At 42.0% G+C, this 15,567-nt stretch overlaps 1 pseudogene; it reads right to left on the bottom strand.

The window, feature by feature from the left end:
* Nucleotides 1-1,857: 1,857 nt before the first annotated feature.
* Nucleotides 1,858-1,978, bottom strand: LOC123937638 (annotated as a pseudogene).
* Nucleotides 1,979-15,567: the final 13,589 nt, after the last annotated feature.

The following is a 15,567-nucleotide window of genomic DNA, read 5'->3' as shown; positions in this document are numbered from 1 at the left end:
CCTGCTTCCTCCTCTCTCTCTCTGCCTGCCCTCTCTCTCTCTGCCTGCCTCTCTGCCTACTTGTGATCTCTCTGTGTCAAATAAATAAATAAAATCTTTTTTAAAAAAAGAGATTATAAAACTAAATGGAATTCTCAAATACCCTAAGTAGATCCTCAAAAAGAAAGTGCCCGTGGGTTTGCTTTTTGGAAACAGGGTGTGCAAAGATGCTCATTTGGGAACTCCTGATTACCCAATCCAGTGGAGAAGAGCATCAGAGTAGAAACATTGAAACTGTGAAGCTAGATATCCAGTTGGTTTAGGAAAGAGGCTCCTTATGTAGATCTGGAAAAGCTTTCTAAGCAGAGAAGACAACAGTTCGTATGCTCTGCACCGGGAATGAATTTGATTTTTCCTAGAACAAAAAGAAGACTAATGTATGGACAAGGAAGGAGAAAGATGAGAATTTATGGGTGAGGATATCAGAGTGCTAGAAAAGAGCCATAAAATGCAAAACTTTACAACCTGATCACCTAACATCTTAGGGTTCTCAGAACCCCTCATACAAAATATACATCATCAGTCAGGGTCCTCTTAAGAAACCAGAAAGCATTCCGGATCTTGGAAATAAAGAGAACTGAATTTGAAGGATTGAATAAACAGGTAATCAAAGACCCCAGAAAGCAAAGATAATATGGCAAGGAACCCACTACCTCCCTGAGGCAGGAGGAATTATACAAGAAGTGTCATCATCAGAGCCCAGACACAGGCCATTGGAAGAGTTAGGAACAGGGCACAGGGTCCCCCATCCAGAAGCTGGGCATTGTGAAGGTAGCTGTCTCATGAGAGAGTAGTCTCACCCTGGACAGGGCAAAAGAAGAAATACAGATTTCCCCTACTAAAACATTACTACAAAGTCTTTCATAAGCCAAAATGGCATGAAGTGAAAAAGCAATCACCATTACTTTCTATGGAAAAATTCTTGAGCATTCCCAGACCCCCCCCCCAAAAAAAAAACTCTCTTTGGCTTTTCTGATGTCTTCGGACACATCTTATTAATAGATGCACAAAATAAATTGAGACAAAGCCCAGATGTTCACAGACACAGTTCACAGCTATGGCAGCTGGATGCTGAGATGCTGAGTGTAGTTCCTGGGGAAGGAGCTTGGGAGGGCCGCTCTCACTCCCCTGGGTGTTCTGCCTCTATAATGGCTCACTGCAAAACAAATGCTGAATGTTATTTTTGTTTCCTTTTTTTCTTAACAGCGAGAATTCTCTTGCAATTTCCTTCGGTTAGCAAAAACAAAGCTAACATAGGTCATTCATAAAAGCAAAGTGGCATAATGCGAACTTTTGAAAAGCAAGGAAATAGCTGTACCCAACGTCCCTCTCCTCCTCCTGCCCTGCAGTCTTCTGCCAGGGCTTTCCACGAGCTAAACCTGTCTGGAATGCAACTGGCCAGACCTACCTGGAAAGAGAATTCCCTGAGATACAGAGCAGAGCAAGGGCAAGGTGTGAATTGCATCTGAGAGAAAACACGCCAATGGTGGGTTATAATCCAACTCCAAGAGGAATAGGGAATTCCCTTGCCTCCACCTGGTCTAACCAGGCAATTCTCTGGCAAGTCTTTTCTGGATCTATCTGATTCCATCCGTGTGGCCACACAACTCCAGGACACAACCAGAGGGCAGGGTCCCTAACTGTAGTCAGTATGATGGATTTTTTTGTGGAAGCTCCAAGTCTCTTCTAGAGTCAGACTGTTGGCTGATTCTTACTGTTGGAGATGATGGTGATTGTAGGTGGAGAAGGAAGTCAATTTTTTAAAAACAAGTCCATGGACACCTAAACAAATTTTGGGAATTTTCTTTTTTTTTTTAAGAGGGGTTTAGAGGGGCAGAGGGAGAGGGAGAGAGAGAATCTTTTTTTTTTAAGACTTTATTTATTAAACTGATAAGAACAGATACTACACTTGATCTTAGCCAAAAGGCCGAGAAGACTTTATTTATTTGACAGAGATCACAAGTAGACAGAGAGGCAGGCAGAGAGAGAGAGGAAGGGAAGCAGGCTCCCTGCTGAGTGGAGAGCCTGATGCAGGGCTCGATCCCAGGACTCTAAGATCATGACCCCAGCCAAAGGCAGAGGCTTTAACCCACTGAGCGACCCAGGCTCCCGGGAGAGAGAGAATCTTAAGCAAGCTCCTTGCCCAGTACAGAGCCTAAGGGAGTGCTCAATCCCACAACCCCGAGATCATGACCTGAGCCAAATCAGGAGTTGGGACAGTTAACTGACTAAGCCACCCAGGTTCACTGAATGCAACAATTAGTTCTTTTAATCTCATAACATCAAACGAATTTCATTGCTCTCAGTGATGGCAATATCATCTACCCAGTTACTTTAACCAGAAACTTGGGGTCATACTTGTCTCTTCTTTTTCTTTCTCCTCAACCAATTCCCAATAGCTTAACCTTCAAAATACATCCCAAATCCACTTATCCTTCACCCAAAATCCCCTCCATCTCCACCCCTAATCCTATTCACATTTATCCCTTCCCCAGACCACAAACAGCCTCTCAACTCCAGAGCTGCTCCCACCTTCCCATCACTCACAGCCTCCTCTACCCCCAAGACCTCATGTGGTGACTCTTTTGTTACCTACATCTCAGGGCCAATGCAGGTCCTCACATAAGACTTTCCTAACCACCTATTGAAAACTAGCCTCTACCCTGCCATGTCGCCCTGTTTTGTTTTTTCCTAGTATTTGCAGTGGCTGAAATTACCTTGCACTTGTATTTGTTTTCATCTTACCCTCTGCATTAAGAGGTAAGCCACACGAGGGCAGTAACTGATCTGTCCTAGTCACTACTGAAACTCCAGCACTACAGAAAGTGCTTAGCACTAAACAGGCACTTGATAAGTACGTATCAAATAAATGAAAAAATTCATTCTTCTACTCTCCCTACTAGATTGCTTGACTTGGTCAACAGTTTAGACAGCAGAGAGGCACACTATCTAAGATAAATTTATACTTATAGTACTGCACATGTTTTGAGAGGGCTTTGAAAAGCAAAAGTCACCGCAAGAAAAGTCTTAAGCCAACTGATCTTAATCTACTTGAGCTGCCCTAACAAAATACCATAGACTAGGTGGCTTAAAAAACAGAAATTTATTTTCTCACAGCTCTGGAAGCTAGAAGTCCAAAATCAGGGTACCAAGATGGTAAGATTCTGGTGAGAGCTCTCTCTTACTGACTTCTGAACGATTGCCTTCTCACAGTGTCCTCACATGGCAAAGGCAGGTCTCTCTCTCTCTCTCTCTCTCTCTCTCTCTCTCTCTCTTCCTCTTATTATAAGGGCACTAATCCCATTATAAGGACTCACTCTCATGACCTCATCTAATCCTAATTTCTTCCCAAAGGCTATTTCCAAATATCATCACACTGGGGACTGTGGCCTCAACATATACATTTTTAGGGGGACATAACACAGTCCATAACATGGCCATTAGAATAAAATTCATACACATCAACATGGTACTAAGAATGAGTTGTCCCTCAGCTATGTCCACAATTTCCTGGATTCCAGTCAAACCATACTCTGAAAAAAATGACATGCTTTTTCCACAACCTCTGCCTTTGAAAATTCCCTTCCTTCTTCCTGGAATATTGTTCCCTTTTTATTTGCCTGATACCCTTTAAGATTCAGCTGAAGACTCCCCTTCTCCTAGAAGCTCCCCTCCCCCTACTTCATCCTAGATGGAGATAGACATTTCTCTCTCTCTCTCTCTCTCTCTCTCTCCTTCCATTTCTCTTTTTATATGCTCTTAGGATATTTATCCCAGACCTAAGCCCTAGGCTTACTTAGATTTCATACCTTGTCATGATTATTAATGCATGGATCTGTCTATTCAAGTGAACTGTATCCTGTTTAAGGTCAGAAGTCATATTATACTCATCTCTGCATTCCTGGCTCCCAGCTTTTAGATGCTTAACCAGTATTCAGTAAACAAACATATAAACAAATAAATTGGACTCTGAATTCCTGGTTTCTCAAGTCCTGAGAGTGGAGTTTATAAGGAATATGGTGTTTAAAAGGCCTGGAATCATGAGAGAACATTGTCACTCACACCTCTCAACCTTGAATACAGGTTATAAGCCTAAGGAAATTCCTTTCAGTGCAGAGGACAGTGGAGGACAGGAGGAAAAACTGAAAGGGAAGAAATAAGAGAGGGAGACAAACCGTATGAGACTCTTGACTCCAGGAAACAAACTGAGGGTTGGAGAAAGGGATGTGGGTGGGGGGATGGGGATTAAGGAGAGCATGTGATGTGATGAGCACTGGGTGTTATACACAGCTAATGAATCATTGAGCAAAAACTAATGACGTATTGTATCTTGGCTAACTGAATTTAAATTAAAAAAAAAAGAAAATGTCTTTTCTACACTGGCTATTTCCATCGCCACATCCTTCCTGTACACACTTGTGTTTATTACAGGAGGAGGACACTGTAGAATCCTCTTTTCTTAAATAAAGCTCTCAAATTGCAGGTACATCACCATGCTATGCATTCGCTCTTCTGTTGCCTTGTGTAAGTAGATTGAAATTACTTCTCTGATGAAATGTCCGTGGAGAGTTTTCTCTTTGCCTTGTGCAGTCAGAGGGAGAGAAGGCAAAAGCAACTTTGTGAGATTGATGCATTTCCCAGATCCCCATCTACTTCTCCCTCTGTATCAGTCCGTAGCCATGACAACCTCCGGGGAGCTCCAGAACGCCTGGAGGCTACCTGCCTGCGCCGGCTGTTTAGGCTGTTTAGCTCCATGGACCTCCATCCAGGCGACTCGGGTCTGCATCTGGCTGAGCCACAGGCAAAAATGCAAACCCTTCCTGAAACCAGTCTTTCCTTAACATGGCCACTCTGGCTCAGAGTCTACCATGGCTGCTACTGACTTGTCTTTGACCCAGGTTTGTCTGGCCTGTTGGCTTCCATTTCCTCTTTGGCTTCTGACTATGGCTCCCATTTGTTCTTCACTGTTCTCTGACTTCACACGAAGTCCTTACCCAGAATGCCTTTCCCTGGGTTCCCAGGGTCTGCCATGACTCTCTTGGTCCTGGTTCCAGTCTCTCCTCTGATTAATGGCTACCCAGGCCATTGCCCACATTACTTTCACCCTCAAATCCCCACCAGCCCCAGTTCATCCCTCATCTCTACCAGTTACCTACCTCTGCTGGGGCCATGATAACAGGTGAGTGTAGGAAAAGCTCGCACCATCCCATGGATGGAATGAGCATGCTGCCAAGACGTTTCTACCAGCTGAGATTTGATGTGGCCATGCCTCTTAGGAGCACCATCTCATATGCAAATACATATGTGCTTGCTTCTACACTTGATTCTAGACTCCTGGATTAGACCCTTGGTAAATGATAAGAAAATGTATGGCTAACAAATAACATGGAGGACATGGGGAGATGGAGAGGAGAAGGCAGTTGAGGGAAACTGGAAGGGGAGATGAACCATGAGAGACTATGGACTCTGAAAAACAACCTGAGGGTTTTGAAGGGGCAGGGGGTGGGAGGTTGGGGAACCAGGTGGTGGGTAATAGGGAGGGCATGTATTGCATGGAGCACTGGGTGTGGTACAAAAACAATGAATACGGTTACGCTGAAAAGAAAAATAATAATAATAATAAAATTAAATAAATAAATAAATAAATAGAAATTGTATGGCTAGAAAGACTCCTGATCTCATAATTCTTTCAGTGAAGTTTTCTCTACTCTTTCAATGGCCTATTATTTAAAGCTTAAGATTTCAAGAGAGCAAGACTGATTATCAGTCATTTTTTTCTTATAAAAATGGCATAGTTCCAGGCACATGGTGTGCACCAAATATTTTAATAGAGGGGAGGGAGGAAAGAAGGAAGGATGGAAGGAAGAAGGAGGAAGTGAGGTATGGAGTGGGAGAGAGGGAGGAAGGCATGTTTTTGGCACATAATAAAATTAAGTGGAGATAGAGATAGCATTGTAGAGATGAAAAACCACTGAACTGGGAGTCAGTCAGGAACCAGAAACTATAAACCTGACTCCACCACCAATTTGCCACATGATCTTAAGACATTCTGCCCCAAGTCCCTTTGTAGCCTCAAGGTCTGAGAAATGGAATCCAGATTTCATCAGGGTCGGCGGGACACTCTTATCTTTTCTGTTTTTTAAGTTTTAATTTAAATTCTAGTTAGTTAACATACAGTGTAGTCTTGGTTTCCAGAGTAAATTTGGTGAATCTTCACTTACATCTAACACCCAGTGCTCATAGCAATAAGTGCCCTCTCTAATGTCCATCACCCATGTGACTCATTCCCCACCCACCTCCTCTCCAACAACCCTCAGTTTGTTCTCTATAGTTGAGTCTCTTAGGGTTTACTTCCCTCTTTTTACCTTCCCCCTATGTTCGTCTGCTTTGTTTCTCAAATTCCACATATGAGTGAGACCATATGTTATTTGACTTACTTGCTTAGCATTATACACTCCAGCTCCATCCACTTCGTTGCAAAGGGCAAGATTTCACTCTTTTTGATGGTGAGTAATATTCCAATGTACAAATACCACATCTTCCTTATCCATTCATTCAGCTGACAGATATTTGGGCTCTCTCCATAGTTTCGCTATTGTTGATAATGCTGCTATAAGCATTAGGGTGCATGTGCCCCTTCAATTCAGTACTTTTGTGTTCTTTGCGTAAATATCTAATAGTGCAATTGCGGGTCATAGGGTAGTTCCATTTTTAGCTTTTGGAGAAACATCTATACTGTTTTCCAGAGTGGCTGCACCAGGTTGCATTCCCACCAACAGTGTAAGAGGGTTCCCCTTTCTCCGCATCCTCTCCAACATCTGTTGTTTCCTGTGTCATTAATTTTAGCCATCCTGACAGGTACGAGGGGATATCTCATCATGTTTTTGATTTGTATTTCCCTGATGCCTAGTGCTATTGAGCAATTTTTCATGTGTCTGTTAGCCATCTGGATGTCTTCTATGGAAAATGTCTACTCATGTCTTCTGTCCACTTCTTAACTGGGTTATTTGTTTTTTGAGTATTGAGTTTGATAAGTTCTTTAGAGCTTTGGGATACTAACTCTTTATCAGATATGTTATTTGAAAATGTTTTTTCCCATTCCATAAGCTGCCTTTTAGTTTTCTTGATTATTTCCTTCACTGTGTGAATATTTTTTATCGCGATGAAGTCCCAATAGTTCATTTTTCCTTTTGTTTCCCTTCCTCTGGCAATGTGTCTAGCTAGTAAGAGGTTGCTACAGCAGAGGTTAAAGAGGTTTCTGCCTGTATTCTCCTCTAGGATTTTGTTAGTTCCCTGTCTCACATTTAGGTCTTTCATCAATTTTGAATTTATTTTTGTGTGGTGTAAGAAAGTGGTTCAGTTTCATTCTTCTGCATGTAGTTGTCCAGTTTTCCCAACACCACTTGTTGAAAACACTGTCTTTTTTTCTGTGGGATACTCTTCCCTGCTTTGTCAAAGATTAGTTGACCATGTAGTTGTGGATCCAATCATGGACTCTGTTCTATTTCATTGCTCTATGTGTCTGTTTTTGTGCCAGTACCATACTATCTTGATGACTACAGCTTTGTAATATAGCTTGAAGTCCAGAATCATGATGTCTCCAGCTCTGCTTTTCTTTTTCAAAATTTCTTTGCCTATTCGGGGTCTTTTGGTAGTTCCAAACAAATTTTAGAATTGTTTGTTCTAGTTCTGTGAAAAATGCTGCCAGTATTTTGATAGGGATTGCATTATATAGATTGCTTTGGGTAGTATAGACCTTTTTTTTTAAGATTTTATTTATTTATTTGATAGACAGAGATCACAAGCAGGCAGAGAGACAGGCAGAGCGAGAGGAGGAAGCAGGCTCCCCGCGGAGCAGAGAACCCGATGTGGGGCTCCAACCCAGGACCCTGAGATCATGACCTGAGCCGAAGGCAGAGGCTTTAATCCACTGAGCCACCCAGGCGCCCCTTGGGTAGTATAGACATTTTAACACTATTTGTTCTTCCAATCCATGAGCGTGGAATACTTTTCCATTTCTTTGTGTCATCTTCGATTTCTTCCAGAAGTGTTCTACAGTTTTCAGAATACAGATCTTCTACCTCTTTGGTTAGGTTTATCCTATGTATCTTATGGGTTTTGGTGCAACAGTAAATGGGATTGGATCCTTGATTTCTTTCTGCTGTTTCATTATTGGTGTATAGAAATAAAACAGATTTCTGTACGTGGATTTTGTATCCTGTGACTTCGCTGAATTCATGTATCAGTTCTAGCAATTTTTTGGTGGAGTCTTTCAGGTGTTCCACATAAAGTACCATGTTATCTGTGAATAGTGAAAGACTGACTTCTTCCTTGCTGCTTGGGTTGCCTTTTATTTCTTTTTGTTGTCTGATTGCTGAAGCTAGGACTTCCAGGACTACGTTAAATGACAATGGTTAGAGTGGACATCCTTGTCTTGTTCCTGACCTTAGAGGAAAAGCTCTGTTTTTCCCCATTGAGGATGATATTGGCTGTGAGTCTTCTGCATATGACCTTTATGATGTTGAGATATGTTCCTTCTACTTCTACTTTGTTGAGGGTTTTTATCCAGAATGGATGCTTTACTTTTTCAAATGCTTTTTCTGTATCTATTGAAGGGATCAAATGGTTCTTATCTTCTTTTATTAATGTGGTATATCACATTGATTGATTTCCAAATATTGAACCACCCCTGTTGAAGCCCAGGAATAAATCTCACTTGATTGTGTTGAATAATTCTTTTAATGTACCTTTGGATTCGATTTGTTAATGTCTTACTGAAAATTTTTGCAGCCATGTTCATTGGGGATATTGGCCCATATTCTGCTTTTTGGTGGAGTCTGTCTAGTTTCAGAATCAAGGTAATGCTGGCTTTGTAGAATGAATTTGGAAGTATTTCTTCCATTTCTATTTTTTGGAACAGTTTGAGAATAGGTATTAACTCTTCTTTAAATGTCTGGTAGAATTCCACTGGGAAGCCGTCTGACCTGGACTTCTGTTTTTGGGGAGATTTTTTCTTTTTTTTTTTTTTTAGATTTTATTTATTTGAGAGAGATAAAGAGAATGAGCAGTGGATAGGGGGATAGAAAGAGAGAGAAGCAGACTTCTTGCTGAGCACGAAGCTGGATGTGGGGCTTAATCCCAGGACCCAGATATCATGACCTGAGCTAAAGGCAAACATTAACCAACTGAGCCACCCTGGTTCCCCTATTTGGGAGATTTTTCTTTACTGATTCAATTTCTTTGCTGGTTATCAGTCTGTTCAAATTTTCTCTTTCTGTTTCAGTTTTGGTAGTCTAAAGGCTTCTAGAAAGATATATATTTCTTCTAGATTGCCCAATTTGTTAGCATATAATTTTTCATAATACTTTCTTATAATTATTTGTATTTCTGGTATTGGTTGTGATCTCTCCTCTTTCATTGATGATTTTATTTATTTGGGTCCATTCTCTGTTTTTTTTTTAAATAAGTCTGGCTAGGTGTTTATCAATTTTATTGATCTTTCACAGAACCAGCTCTAGTTTCATTGATCTGTTCCACTGGGGGTTTTTTTGTTTCTATATCATTTATTTCTGCTCTAAGCTTTATTATTTCCCTCTTCTTTAGGCTCTTTTGCTCTTCTTTTTCTAGCTCCTAACTCTATAGTTGCTTTTTATTTTTTTAATAGCTCAAAACTACGACTAAGTGAACTTGGACAGAATCTTCTACACTTCTCAAGTGTAAAGCCAGTTGTCTGAAACCATCTCTGAGTGGGATCAGTCACCCCTGTTTTCTCCTCATTATCAGAAAAAAAAAGTCCATTTCTCCTCCGAAGGATCTCTTTAGAGTGTCCATATTTATAACAACATCATTATAACCCATGAGAGAGAAATAAAAATGTTAATGACTATTTTTCCTAAGAAACAGAAAGTCATTCAGTGTTTGTGAATAAAATGCTATGGAAATGATCTTTAAAAAAATGCATTTAAATTTGGCATTGACCTTTGTAGCAGCCAGCCCTGGATCCCTCTCAGCTGGGAACTGTATGCATCGACATCTACAGCTTTCAACAACAAGTCTGTAAATCTCCTTCGTGATGTGCTGCCCCTGAGCTGCCAATATAATCCTCCTAAAAAGAAGGCACCTCCTCCTCCTCGCTAGTTAACACATCTCCACAGAAGTAAGAGATGGAAATGAATGTTCTTTTTTTCCCCCTATAAACACAATATACATGTTTCTCTGAAGCAGACCCGGTGGGAAAGAACAGGCCCTGTTTTCCCAGGGTTGGCAGCTGGCAGGAAGGAAAAGGAATTCTTCAGTCCTCCAGGCTGCTTTGCCACTGTTCCATGTTTCCCAGACCACACACCTCATCAAGGGCCATTGTGGGGTAAAGGATTACAAGTCTACACAATTACATGTTGTTTCACTTTATTAAGTTCGAGGCTCATGATACAGAGTTACCTATTTGCAAGAAAATACGACACTTTCTCACTACATACAAGTTGACAAAAATAAGCTCAGGCCAAACTCTGACTTCATTCACTCAGCTGGCCACAAAGCCTTCCTCAGAGTATCTGCCAGTATCCTAGCTGATCTCCTCCTAGTTCTTTTCCAAATCTACCGCCTCTACAGACAGCTGATTCTCTGAGCCTGCTGAGTGTATTAGACCCCTATTAGTGACTAAAGATCCTTTTAACAAGGTTATCAAAATAACAAAATCTTCACATTGTATATTTACCAAAGCATCAATTACATATAGAATAATCCTTTTCTTCTAGCCATGCCCTCCCTCTTCTGGGATTCTTCAAGGGATGGTGTTAAATAATTTCCTCATTTTCCAGCAATCACAACAAAAGCCCTAATATTTTTTCTAGAAGTCATTTTAAATGGTTCTGTGATGCTGGACTATAGGGTTATGACTTTATCCTTCAGATATTCAAACTGTATTTCTCAGGGTTCCAAGATTCTGCAGAGTGGTTGTGTGGGGGAATGGTAGTGTCTTCCATTCCCACACCAAAGCAGTCCTACTTTTCTCTGTGTAATGCACTGGGGTTATATAGTTACACCTTTAATTATTGGAAAGGCAGCAAGGTACAACCATTTCCAAACAGAACCCATACTATTAGATAATCACTCTCACACCAAGACACAGGCTGGGCAAACAGCTCTTTAGTTATCCCCTGGGTCCTAAGCCTGCCAGAGGGTCACTGTCAGAGAACCTAGCCTCTCTGGTCTATCTCCCCTTATCTTCTCCCCTCATTGCCTCCCTCCATCTCTTCAACCCAGTTCCCTCCCCTTAGAATTCTACCTCTTCACCTCTAGGAAAAGGGGAGGTGAGTTGGGTAGAAGGCAGTTCATATCCAGTCCTTCTGGAGATAGAGCAGATAAAGAGCAAAGAACTCTTGCTTCCAGACACAAAGTTAAATGTCCACAAGATAAGCCTTGTTCTGCTAATATTACTCTCTTCTGTAAGCAAAAATAAAGGCATTATTGGGACAACAAATGCTCTAAATCTTTTTAACTTTAGCAAATACCCTTTTCCATTATCCCAACGTGATACAGTCTAGAGTTTCAGTATGAAGATCTCATAAGAAAAGAGGATAAAGGAAGAAAACTGTGTCCTATCACACTTTGGACAAAAATTTTATTCTAATAAATAAATAAATAGATAGATTTATTTGAGATTCTTTTCTCTCTGCCAAAAGAAGGACTATTCCTTTAGCCTGGAAGCCAGAATGAAGAAGACACTTGAACAGAGTCACAAGCTAAGAGCTGCCTTTGACCCAGAATTGGCATGCTGACACAGCATGAAGCAAAAATTAGAGCCTTGTTGTTGCAATCCATTAGATATAGGGGCTGTTTCCCCCGTGGTATAACTTAGAAAAGGCTGACAAATAAGAAATAAAACAAAGAAAAACTTAAACTGCTTTTGGACCAGGTGACAGGTGAAAAGAAATTTTTTTGAAACGATATGTGCCACCTCTAAATAGAAACTCAAAGCCATCGCATGGTCCATCCATCATTGCTCTTTTTCCTTCACCATGAGACCAAGGTTGGAGAAGACACATGGGACCAACCACAGAGCAATGAACTTGACACGGATTGAGGAATGCACCTTTTTCTTATAGAAGCCCAGAAAAGTTCGAAGGGATATATTTATGCATCTTCGTGTCTGCAGGAGAAGGGGGGGAAGCAAGAGGAAGAACTTGTTCAGGATATAAATGACAAGAGAAATTTTAAAGGAAGAAGGATGTCTGGCATATTGTCTGTCGCCAGTAGGACTCAAATAAGACCTAGATGGTAGATGAAGTGAGAAAGTGCAAGAATTTCAACGGAATCAAGCAGCTGCTGCCCCAGGCCTAATTGATTATGGTTTTGAAGGAGGCACCACAGTGAACAAGTAACAACTCATCACACTTAAAAGCCTTTTGTCAGCAATACCCTCAAGCAACCTCTTCCCTCCCCTTCCCAGCCCACTGAAAGCTCACCCTGATAATCCATATGCCAGCATAAAGACTCTCAAGAAAATCTGATTTTTCCCCATAGCATAAATGCATTGTGAAAACTTTCTAAATGTGAAATCCTCGGGAACAGTGGCAGTAAAAAGGGTCATGGTCCATCGTAGAACCAGAATACCTCTCTGTATATGGTGTAATGATAAATGAGAAAGATCTGCACACCGTCATCACAACAGGTGGCGGGAGGGGGAGGAGTGAAGCCGGACAAAGCCCACTGGAGGGGATGCATACTGAAGGGAACACATATAAGCTTATTTGTTTAACCAGGAGAGGCCAGTACCCCTAAGAAACAGGTGGAGTTGTCTAACGCCACAAGAAAGAGCAGAAGAGTCATTCTCAATTCCTCTTTCCTGGTGAGGCTTTCTATTCAATGAGTTACCAATTTCTACTAATCCAGCTGCACAGCGTTCATCTCTAACGCCTCTTCATTCCCGGCACTACTGAGTCTACCAATAGCTCTTCCTGGACCAGTGCGATATTTACAAGCTATGTCCTGCTCCCCGGCCTCGCCCATCCATTCCACACAATGCCAGTGGATTCATCTTCCTAGAACATTGTAGTGATGTCACGTACCTGCTCCCTCATGCAATGGACCAGAGTCCCAAGTCCCTACCCTAGCTGCCAAATTCCTCCCCAATCTGGCCCACGATTCCTTTTACACATTTAGAAATCTGACTGACATAAATGATTCATTCCTTTACACGACTACCACCTTTTCTTTTCTGTACCTTGTTTGAGCTATTGCCTTCTCCCTTTATTTCCAATGTCTTAATCTTTTGATTTCTCCAGGAAGCCTCTTTGCCATGTCCTCCTCGAAGCTCTCCATAACCCTTCCAATGATCAGTTATTGCTCCCCACTCTGAATTCACAGCTCTCATCATGTGAGTCTCTTCTTGGATACTGACCCTTCCCAGTTGGGGTCATTTATGTGCATGCCTGTCTCCCTCTTACAGCTTGCTGCAAGACGAGATCTGTCTTCTCCTTTATACGATGGAAGGAAGGAGGGGAGCGAGAGAAGGAAGAAGCTTTGGTAGTAACCTGAACTGACAGCTAAACATCCCAAATGCCCTGAGTAGTCTGCATGACAAACTTGGTGCCTGCTTTACTGCCCCTCTACACTTTCCTCGTCTTTCGAAAAAGTAGTGCAGTTACGGTCTCTAATTTCTTCTTCTCCCCTCATTAACTACCAAAAACAGTCCCAGATTAGGTTGCCAGAAAGAGGGAGAAGTTTCACAACAGAGAGTGCTGTGCAGAACCGTGAAGTCGCGACATCAAATCAATTCACAAAGCTGCCTCTGAGCTACAACCTCAAATGCAAAACAGCCAGGGGTCCCAACAGCTTCCAGGGACAGAAGCACACAGCTCTGAAGTGAGAGTCCTCCCATAGCTCTACAAGGCATGCTGTCCCAAAAGCATCCATACGGAATGATAACCATTTGCTATGTTCCAGGCCCTCTGCCAAGTGCTGCAGGTGAATGATTTAATTTAATCCTCAAATGCCTGCCATTTTATAGGGGAAGAAGCTGGAGCTCTGCTCTGTGGCCCTCTCACAGAGATCCAGTTAGCTGGAGTTACCCCATTTCATTCCTGCCGCTTTGATGTGATATGTAGACAGCTCAGATGGCGGGAGGACCCCCTGCCTCCCACCACCGACACCAGCAACCCCCTCTCGTGTTTCCCTGGGAAGCTTCTCCTGGGACGTAACTCTGTTCCAGCACAGCCGTTTGCATGCAATCTTTTTTTTCATCACCTGTTGTGTTCTGCCAACCGGTACTTCCAAAGCCCCAGCACTGACTGTGAAGCCTCTGTGTGACTTAATATGTTTGATTAGTCTTGAGTGTGGGGACAATGGATGCTGCCTATCTCCCATCAGCTGTCATCTTTTCTTCTGAACCCACCACCTTCCTGATATCAGCAGTGGTAACCAGTCAGCAAACACAGTCTAGTTACTGGTTTTGGGTTTGGGCAGCCTGTCATTCCATGAGAGCTGTCCTTTAAATCAAAGTCTGAGTCCATGCTGGTCACACATACTGTCCCAGAGGAAGTCTTCACTGCCTCCCATAACCAGGATCTCTCCACTCACTCTGCATCCAGTTGCCAAATGCATCTAGCTCAACACCTTTCAGTTGCTCCTTATTGTCTCAATAATTATGGGCAAGGGTTCTTGTCTTATGTTTACACCCCCTTTTGTTCTGGTACAAGCAGTTTCCAGGCTCATCTCCAGCCCTGGACTCTTGCTGAGTCCCCTCCTGCAAACTCTGAAATGCTGGCAGTGTTCTCCTTCTTCACTTCCATCTGTAGAAGTCCCAACACATCCACAAGACTCAGTTCAAAGGCTGAATCTTTTCAGAACTTCCTTCATGAGTTCTCCCCTGATTCCTCAACCTGGATAGGATTTTTCCAATTGCTATGACTCGGTGCGGTTGTGCCTCTGTTACTGCCCTCGCAGCGTTTCACACTCACCTACGTTCTCCTCTAACTTCCTTTAGTATACCTTTAGTATACACTCAGTGTATACTCTAAAGTGTATAAAGTATACACTTTAGTATACACTTCCTTTAGTATACACTCAGAGACAGACTTTCCTGCATGTCCTTCCCTACCAACACCACAACAGCAGCTAGCAGGGGCCCTCATATCCTCTTTATGGAGTTATATTATAAATTAGATAACGACATTGACAGAATCATTGGATTTATTCCTTTATCCTGGGGTTTCATCTTGAGATTTGTTTTCCTTTTCCTCATTTCTCATGCTACCATGAGTGGTGATTGTCCATTTTAATCTAGTAACAATTCAGAAGTTTTCTAAATATCACTTACATACAACTGATCTGAGTATGCTGGGAATTTCTCCATGTTATAATGAAGATAAAATGTGAAGGATACTGAGAAATGGGGTCCCCCCCCACCATGTCCCTTCCCAGCCTGGAGGCCTAAGTAAAGCATGAGGGATGAACCTCTTTCTATTCCACAGTTTGTCCTATAGGTCTTACACTTCTCCTGAGTTAGAAAAATGATTAACTACTTTTCCG

The sequence above is a fragment of the Meles meles genome, chromosome 2 (assembly GCF_922984935.1).
Source record: "Meles meles chromosome 2, mMelMel3.1 paternal haplotype, whole genome shotgun sequence".
In the NCBI taxonomy this organism is placed as follows: Eukaryota; Metazoa; Chordata; class Mammalia; order Carnivora; family Mustelidae; genus Meles; species Meles meles.
This window is presented reverse-complemented; position numbering and strand designations above follow the sequence as displayed.